The sequence below is a fragment of the Triticum dicoccoides genome, chromosome 3A (assembly GCF_002162155.2).
Source record: "Triticum dicoccoides isolate Atlit2015 ecotype Zavitan chromosome 3A, WEW_v2.0, whole genome shotgun sequence".
In the NCBI taxonomy this organism is placed as follows: domain Eukaryota; kingdom Viridiplantae; phylum Streptophyta; class Magnoliopsida; order Poales; family Poaceae; genus Triticum; species Triticum dicoccoides.
The window spans coordinates 91036815-91046175 of NC_041384.1; positions in this window are offsets into that span (position 1 = coordinate 91036815).

The following is a 9361-nucleotide window of genomic DNA, read 5'->3' on the forward strand; positions in this document are numbered from 1 at the left end:
TTGGGTTCAATCTTGCGGTGTCCTTTCCCGGTGATAGTAAGGGCAGCAAGGCACGTATTGTATTGTTGCCGTCGAGGATAACAAGATGGGGTTTTCTTCATATTGCATGAGTCTATCCCTCTACATCACGTCATCTTGCTTAAGGCATTACTCTGTTTTTAACTTAATACTCTAGATGCATGTTGGATAGCGGTCGATGAGTGGAGTAATAGTAGTAGATGCAGGCAGGAGTCGGTCTACTTGTCTCGGACGTGATGCCTATATACATGATCACACCTAGATATTCTCATAACTATGCTCAATTCTGTCAATTGCTCACCTATAATTTGTTCACCCACCATAGAATATTTGTGCTCTTGAAACCTATGGCCCCCGGGTCTATCTTTATCATATTGATCTCCTCCTACTTAGTTATTTCCTTTGTTATTTACTTTACCTTTATTTTAATTTGCATATTTTATCATAAAAATACCAAAAATATTATCTTATCATATCTATCAAATTTCACTCTCGTAAGTGGCCTAATAGGGATTGACAACCCCTATTTGCATTGATTGCAAGGATTTATTTGTTTTGTGTAGGTACGAGGGACTCGCGCGTAGCCTCCTACTGGATTGATACCTTGGTTCTCAAAAACTGAGGGAAATACTTACACTACTTTGCTGCATCATCCCTTCCTCTTCGGGGAAAACCAATGCAGTGCTCAAGAGGTAGCAAGAAGGATTTCTGGCGCCGTTGCCGGGGAGGCCAACACAAAAGTCAACATACCAAGTACCCATCACATACCCTTATCTCCCGCATTACATTATTTGCCATTTGCCTCTTGTTTTCCTCTCCCCCACTTCACCCTTGCCGTTTTATTTGCCCTCCCTCTCTATCCTCCCTCTCTATTTGCCTCTTTTTGCCCGCTTGCTTTCTGTTTGCTTGTGTGTTAGTTTGTTTACTTGTCATTATGGCTAGTCCTTTACCTTCTGCCTCTATGTCTGAAATTGGGGAAACTATTGTCGATAATAATTTTGATGCTCCTACTAAAGAACCCACTATCTCACATATAAAAAGATTCCGTGTTGGTAGTGGTAATATTATTGGAAAAGGAGTTATTCAAGATTTCTTTACTTGTGCCGGTGCTTTACCTTCTAAGGTAGTTCTATCCTTCATAAAACTAGTAGTCTTGTAGACGCTATTGCCATGCTTGTAGTTGAACTTGAAAGACAATTCATGCACATGCATCCTTCCATACAAAGGATTTTTCAGGAATTTTCTAATATTGAGCATTCATCTGTTAAGCGTTCCGCTACTATATTTTTGGCTCATGAGTTTAGATTCATAATAATAGAGGCCAAATAAATCTTTGCACATTATAGGGTGGACGCTTGCCGTCCTCCCATAGAGGGTATCCTCTTTGATCAAGAAGAAATAATGCGTTTTCAATCTCTAGACTATGTTGCTTTTAATGAAAATCTTAGAAAAAGGGTTCCTACCAATGTTTTTGTTGACAGAATCTTAGAACTTAATGATGATTTGGCTATTCGAAATAATGAACTAGGATATTCTCCCGAATATAGGCTCACAAAGTTCTGTCAAAAGAATGCTTATAATGATGGATTGGTTGTGCAATATGAAGGACCAATGGAGGAACCTATACCTCCCAATGTTGATCTTGGGGACTTTTGTCCCATTAAATTTAGCCCTTTTGATTACTTTTTCTTGCCTCGAAGAAAGCTTGCCGCTGAATGTAGAGAATACGAGATGAGTTTTAATAATCTATCTTACTATTATGGCAATACCTAGATCTATTCTTGCTTGTTATGCCTAGCTAGGGGCGTTAAACGATAGCGGTTGTTGGGAGGCAAATCAATTTTATTTTTATTCCTTGCTTTTTGCTCCTGTTTACTAATAAATAATATTTCTAGCCTCTGTTTTGGTTGTGTTTATTGTGTTTAATTACTGTTTGTGCCAAGTAGAACCGTTGGGAAGACTTGGGGAAAGTCTTGTTGAACTTGCTGTAAAAAACAGAAACTTTAGCGCTCACGAGAACTGCTGCCATTTTTATTTGGAGAGTGATATTTAGTTAATTATTTTTGCAGATGATTAATAGATAAATTTAGCACGTCCAGAAATTTATTTTAGAATTTTTGGGGTTCCAGATCTTGCGCTAGCTACAGATTACTACAGACTGATCTGTTTTTGACAGAATCTGTTTTTCGTGTGTTGTTTGCTTAATTTGATGAATCTATGGCTAATAAAATAGTTTATAAACCATAGAGAAGTTGGAATACAGTAGGTATAACACCAATATAAATAAAGAATGAGTTCATTACAGTACCTTGAAGTGGTCTTTTGTTTTCTTTCGCTAACGGAACTCACGAGATTTTCTACTTTAACTTGTGTGCTGTGAAGTTTTCAAGTTTTGGGTAAAGATTTGATGGATTATGGAACAAGGAGTGGCAAGAGCCTAAGGTTGGTGATGCCCATGGCACCCCCAAGATAATCTAAGGACACCTAAAAGCCAAAGCTTGGCGATGCCCGGGAAGGCATCCCCTCTTTAGTCTACTTCTATCGGTAACTTTACTTGGAGCTATATTTTTATTTGCCACATGATATGTGTTTTGCTTGGAGCGTCTTGTATTATTTGAGTCTTTGCTTGTTAGTTTACCACAATCATCCTTGCTGTACACACCTTCTGAGAGAGCCATATATGATTTGGAATTTTCTAGAATACTCTATGTGCTTCGCTTACATCTTTTGAGTTATATAATTTTGCTCTAGTGCTTCACTTATATCATTTAGAGCACGGTGGTGGATTTGTTTTATAGAAACTATTGATCTCTCATGCTTCACTTAGATTATTTTGAGAGTATTAAATACCATGGTAATTTGCTTAAAATCCTAATATGCTTGGTACACAAGATTAATAATAAAACTTTCTTATGAGTGTGTTGGATACTATGATAAGTTTGATACTTGATAATTGTTTTGAGATATGGAGATGGTGATATTAAAGTCATGCTAGTTGAGTAGTTGTGAATTTGAGAAATACTTGTGTTGAAGATGGTGATTCCCATAGCATGCATGTATGGTGAACCGTTATGTGATGAAGTCGGAGCATGATTTATTTATTGATTGTCTTCCTTATGAGTGGCGGTCGGGGACGAGCGATGGTCTTTTCCTACCAATCTATCACCCTAGGAGCATGCGCGTAATACTTTTCTTTGATAACTTGTAGATTTTTGCAATAAGTATATGAGTTCTTTATGACTAATCTTGAGTCCATGGATTATACGCACTCTCACCCTTCCACCCTTGCTAGCCTCTCTAATACCGCACATCTTTCACCGGTATCAGACACCCACCATATACCTTCCTCAAAACAGCCACCATACCTACCTATTATGGCATTTCCATAGCCGTTCCGAGATGTATTTCCATGCAACTTTCCATCTTTCCGTTTATTCTGACACACTCCATCATTGTCATATTTCTTAGCATGATCATGTAGTCGACATCGTATTTGTGGCAAAGCCACCATTCATAATTCTTTCATACATGTCACTCGTGAGTCATTGCATATCCCGATACACCGCCTGAGGCATTCATATAGAGTCATATTTTGTTCTAAGTATCGAGTTGTAATTGTTGAGTTGTAAGAAAAATAAAAGTGTGATGATCATCATTATTAGAGCATTGTCCCAGTGAGGAAAGGATGATGGAGACTATGATTCCCCCACAAGTCGGGATGAGACTCCGGACAAAAAATAAAAAAAAGAGAAAGGAAAGAGGCTATAAAAAAAGACCCGAATAAAAAATGAGAGAAAAAGAGAGAAGGGACAATTTTACTATCCTTTTACCACACTTGTGCTTCAAAGTAGCACCGTGATCTTCATAGTAGAGAGTCTCTCATCTTATCACTTTCATATACTAGTGGGAATCTTTCATTATAGAACTTGGCTTGTATATTCCAATGATGGGCTTCCTCACAATGCCCTTGGTTTTCATGAGCAAGCAAGTTGGATGCACACCCACTTAGTTCCTTTTTGAGCTTTCATATACTTATTGCTCTAGTGCATTCGTTACATGGCAATCCCTACTCACTCACATTGATATCTATTGATGGGCATCTCCATAGCCCGTTGATACGCCTAGTTGATGTGAGACTATCTTCTCCCTTTTGTCTTCTCCACAACCACCACTCTATTCCACCTATAGTGCTATGTCCATGGCTCACGCTCATGTATTGCATGAAGATTGAAAAAGTTTTGAGAATGTCAAAAGTATGAAACAATTGCTTGGATTGTCATCGGGGTTGTGCATGATTTAAATATTTTGTGTGGTGAAGATAGAGCATAGCCAGACTATATGACTTTGTAGGGATAACTTTCTTTAGCCATGTTATTTTGAGAAGACATAATTTCTTTGTTAGTATGCTTGAAGTATTATTGTTTTTTATGTCAATATGAACTTTTGTCCTGAATCTTTCGGATCTGAATATTCATACCACAATTAAGAAGAATTACATTAAAATTATGCCAAGTAGAACTCCACATCAAAAATTCTCTTTTTATCATTTACCTACTCGAGGACGAGCAGGAATTAAGCTTGGGGGTGCTTGATACATCTTCAACATATCTATAATTTTTGATTGCTCCAGGCTTTATTATCTACAGTTTTGGACATTATTGGGCTTTATTATCCACTTTTATATTATTTTTGGGACTAACCTATTAACCGGAGGCCCAGCCCAGAATTGATATTTTTTGCCTGTTTTAGGGTTTCGAAGAAAAGGAATATCAAATGGAGTCCAAACGGAATGAAACCTTCAGGAACGTGATTTTTAGGAAGATTATGATCCGGGAGACTTGTACCCTACGTCAAGAAAAGAAACAGGAGGCTACGAGGTAGGGGGCGCGCCTACCCCCCCCCCTCGGGCGCAACCTCCACCCTCATGGGCCCCCTTTTGCTCCACCGACGTACTCCTTCCTCCTATATATATCCACGTACCCCCAAATGATCAGATATGGAGCCAAAACCCTAATTCCACCGCTGCAACTCTCTGTATCCACGAGATCCCATCTTGGGGCCTGTTCTGGAGCTCCGCCGGAGGGGGCATCGATCACGGAGGGCTTCTACATCAACACCATAGCCTCTCCGATGAAGTGTGAGTAGTTTACCTCAGACCTACGGGTCCATAGTTATTAGCTAGATGGCTTCTTCTCTCTTTTTGGATCTCAATACAATGTTCTCCCCCTCTCTTGTGGAGAACTATTCGATGTAATCTTCATTTTGCGGTGTGTTTGTTGAGATCGATGAATTGTGGGTTTATGATCAAGTCTATCTATGAATATATTTGAATCTTCTCTGAATTCTTTTATGTATGATTGGTTATCTTTGCAAGTCTCTTCGAATTATCAGTTTGGTTTGGCCTACTAGATTGATCTTTCTTGCAATGGGAGAAGTGCTTAGCTTTGGGTTCAATCTTGCGGTGTCCTTTCCCGGTGACAGTAAGAGAAGCAAGGCACGTATTGTATTATTGCCATCGAGGATAACAAGATGGGGTTTTCTTCATATTGCATGAGTCTATCCCTCTACATCATGTCATCTTGCTTAAGGCGTTACTCTGTTTTTAACTTAATACTCTAGATGCATGCTGGATAGCGGCCGATGAGTGGAGTAATAGTAGTAGATGCAGGCAGGAGTCGGTCTACTTATCTTGGATGTGATGCCTATATACATGATCATACCTAGATATTCTCATAACTATGCTCAATTCTGTCAATTGCTTAACAGTAATTTGTTCACCCACCCTAGAATACTTATGCTCTCGAGAGAAGCCACTAGTGAAACCTATGGCCCTCGGGTCTATCTTTATCATATTGATCTCCTACTACTTAGTTATTTCCTTTGTTATTTCCTTTGCCTTTATTTTACTTTGCATCTTTTATCATCAAAATACAAAAAATATTATCTTATCATATCTATCAGATCTCACTCTCGTAAGTGGCCTTATAGGGATTGACAACCCCTATTTGCGTTGGTTGCGAGGATTTATTTGTTTTGTGCAGGTATGAGGGACTCGCACGTAGCCTGCTAGTGGATTGATACCTTGGTTCTCAAAAACTGAGGGAAATACTTATTCTACTTTGCTGCATCATCCCTTCCTCTTCGGGGAAAACCAACGCAGTGCTCGAGAGGTAGCACTTCTGTATAAGAAGCCCCCGGGTATAATGAGCGCGGTTAGTGCGTCAAGATTGTGTAGTCAAGACAAAAGTTAGCCTTTTAAGGCCTTGAGGAGAAGAAAAAAGAAGAGAGAAAGAGAGAAAAGACAGATAACAGATATGCAAAAAATTGACGGAGGCAAGGAGACGAACATAGAGTTCGGCACTAGCGTAGAATCTTCGGAGGCTGGCTGCGTTCCATGGGTTTGGCTCGAGTCCATTGTCCGATGCATCCCGGAGACGGTACGCTCCACCGGTCAGAACCTGGTCAATAATGAAGGGACCTTCCCATTTGGGCTTGAGCTTGTTCTTTTTCTTCTCCGACAGGCGTAGAACTAGTTCGCCAATGTATAGGTTTTGGCCCGTACTTCTCTGCTTTGATACTTTCGAGCCTGTTGCTGATAGAATGCGGAATAAACTTTTGCCACATCGTGCTCCTCCTCCAGGGCGTCCAAACTATCTTGCCGATCGAGCTCGGCCTATTTTTCTTCATACATGCGCACTCGAGGTGAGTCATGAATTATGTCGCAAGGCAGAACCGCCTCTGCGCCGTACACCATAAAAACAGTGTGTATCCGGTAGTGCGAGTCGGCATGGTCCGCATCCCCCATAGTACGGAGTCGAGCTCCTCTACCCAGTGCGTGTTTGATTCCTTTAAGGACCGCACTAATCTGGGTTTGATGCCGCTCATGATAAGACTATTTGCTCGCTCGACTTGACCATTAGTTTGCGGGTGATAGACAGAAGCATAATCGAGCTTGATGCCCATGTTGCTGCACCAAAGTTTGACCTCGTCGTCTGTAAAGTTCGTGTCCTTGTCAGTGATGATGTTGTGGGGGATTCCATAATGGTGTACAACCCCTGATAGGAAGTCTATCACCGGTCCGGATTCAGTTGTTTTAACGGGCTTGGCTTCTATCCATTTGGTGAATTTATCCACCATGACCAGTAAGTATTTTTTCTTATGGGTTCCCCCTTTGAGGGGTTCGACCATATCAAGCCCCCAGACTGTAAAGGGCCAAGTAATGGGGATTGTTTGGAGAGCGGTAGGCGGCATATGGCTTTGGTTTGCAAAAAGCTGGCAACCGATGCAACGTTGGACCAGATCATGTGCATCTGCTCAGGCTGTCGGCCAATAGAAACATGTACGGAAGGCCTTGCTTACAAGGGCCCGGGCTGCGGCGTGGTGGCTGCCGAGTCCAGCATGGATTTCTGCCAAAAGCTTCCGCCCTTCCTCTTTGGAGATGCACCTTTGAAGGACTTCGTTGGTGCTTTTCTTATAAAGCTCTCCCTCGTCGACCTTGTAGGCTTTAGAACGCCGCACTATGCAGTGTGCCTCATTTTCGTCCTCGGGTAGCTCTTGCCTGGTTATGTAGGCCAGGAATGATTCTGTCCACGGGGCGATGACGACCATTATCACGTGGGCTGAAGGTGTTATTTTGATGGCAGAGCCTCCGATTATGTCAGAGTGTTTGGTATCTGGTGTTGTGGCCGGGTCCGGACTATTGTTACCAGTGTCCCCTTCCCATACCACGGATGGCTTGAACAGCCTTTCCAAGAAGATGTTAGGTGGGACAGGATCGCGCTTAGCGCCGATACGGGCGAGGATATCCGCTGCCTGATTGTTTTCCCGAGCCACATGGTGGAATTCAAGCCCCTCGAACCGAGCTGACATTTTGAGGACGGCGTTCTGATATGCCGCCATTTTCAGATCCTTGGCATCGAAGTCTCCATTTATTTGAGATATTGCGAGGTTCGAGTCCCCACACACCTCCAGGCATTGAATGCCCATGGAAACTACCATCCGGAGACCATGTAATAGGGCCTCGTATTCGGCTACGTTGTTGGAGTCTGTGTATAGTATTTGGAGTATGTATTGGACTGTATCTCCGGTGGGGGACGTTAGGACGACGCCAGCCCCCAGACCAGCCAGCATTTTAGAGCCGTCAAAGTGCATGATCCAATTGGAGTATGCATCGTACTCTTTAGGGAGTTCGGCTTCTGTCCACTCGGCGACGAAATCAGCCAGTACTTGCGACTTAATGGCTTGCCGTGGTTTATATGTTATGTCGAACGGGAGGAGCTCGATAGCCCATTTGGTAATCCGGCCCGTGGCATCGCGGTTGTTTATTATGTCATTGAGTGGTACTTCTGAGGCCACCGTAATTGTACACTCTTGAAAGTAGTGTCATAATTTCCGAGATGCCATGAATACCGCATATGCCATCTTTTGATAATGTGGGTACCATGATTTGCATGGAGTGAGGACAGTGGATACATAATATACCGACTTTTGAAGCGGGAATTTATGTTCGTCCATATCTCGTTCAACGACGAGCACTGCGCTTACAACTTGGTGAGTTGCCTCTATATATAACAACATTGGTTTGCCGACATTTGGCGCGACCAAGATTGGCACTACAAAAAAAGACACATCCGTGACATTTTGGGCTGAACAAATTTTTTTTCTGTCATACATATGACACATCTATGACGATAATTGTGGAAAAACCCGGTATCATCATAGATATGGTGGGCTCCTACTTCTATGACAAAAAATCATGACAGAAAATGGGCTTTTCGTCCTGGGCGGGCCGGAGACGTAGCTCCATGACATTCTTTGGGCCATCCATGACGGAAAAAACCATGGTAGAAGCGAGGGGGAGGAAAATTTCGGGGAGTTCACGGTTACGGTGGGAGGTCGGGGGACGAGCGATGCACGTTTCTCTCGTACACGTACGCGCGTGTGTGCGTGGCGTTGGCTCTCACTGAACCCGAGCGAGGCGTTGGGCTCTAACTGAACCCGAGCGATTGCACTATAGGCTACGCGTTACTGAACCCGAGCGATTGATCAATGGCTGTTAACTGAACCCGATCGAGCGATTCCTTCGCTACTGCTGCTAAGTGAAGCCGATCGATGGGATGAACAGTGAGCGTTGCGGGGAGGTTTGGATGAACAGTGAGCGATGGCGTTGCCTCTGGATGAACAGGACCTCATGGTGTGGTGGAGGGCTGGATGGACAGTAGACAGTGGAGGGGTGCCCGTAGAGGTGTGGATGAACAAGACCCCGTGATGTGGAGGGCTGGATGAACAGTAGACGGTGGAGGGGTGGTTGAACAGGACCCCGTGGAGTGGAGGGCTGGATGAA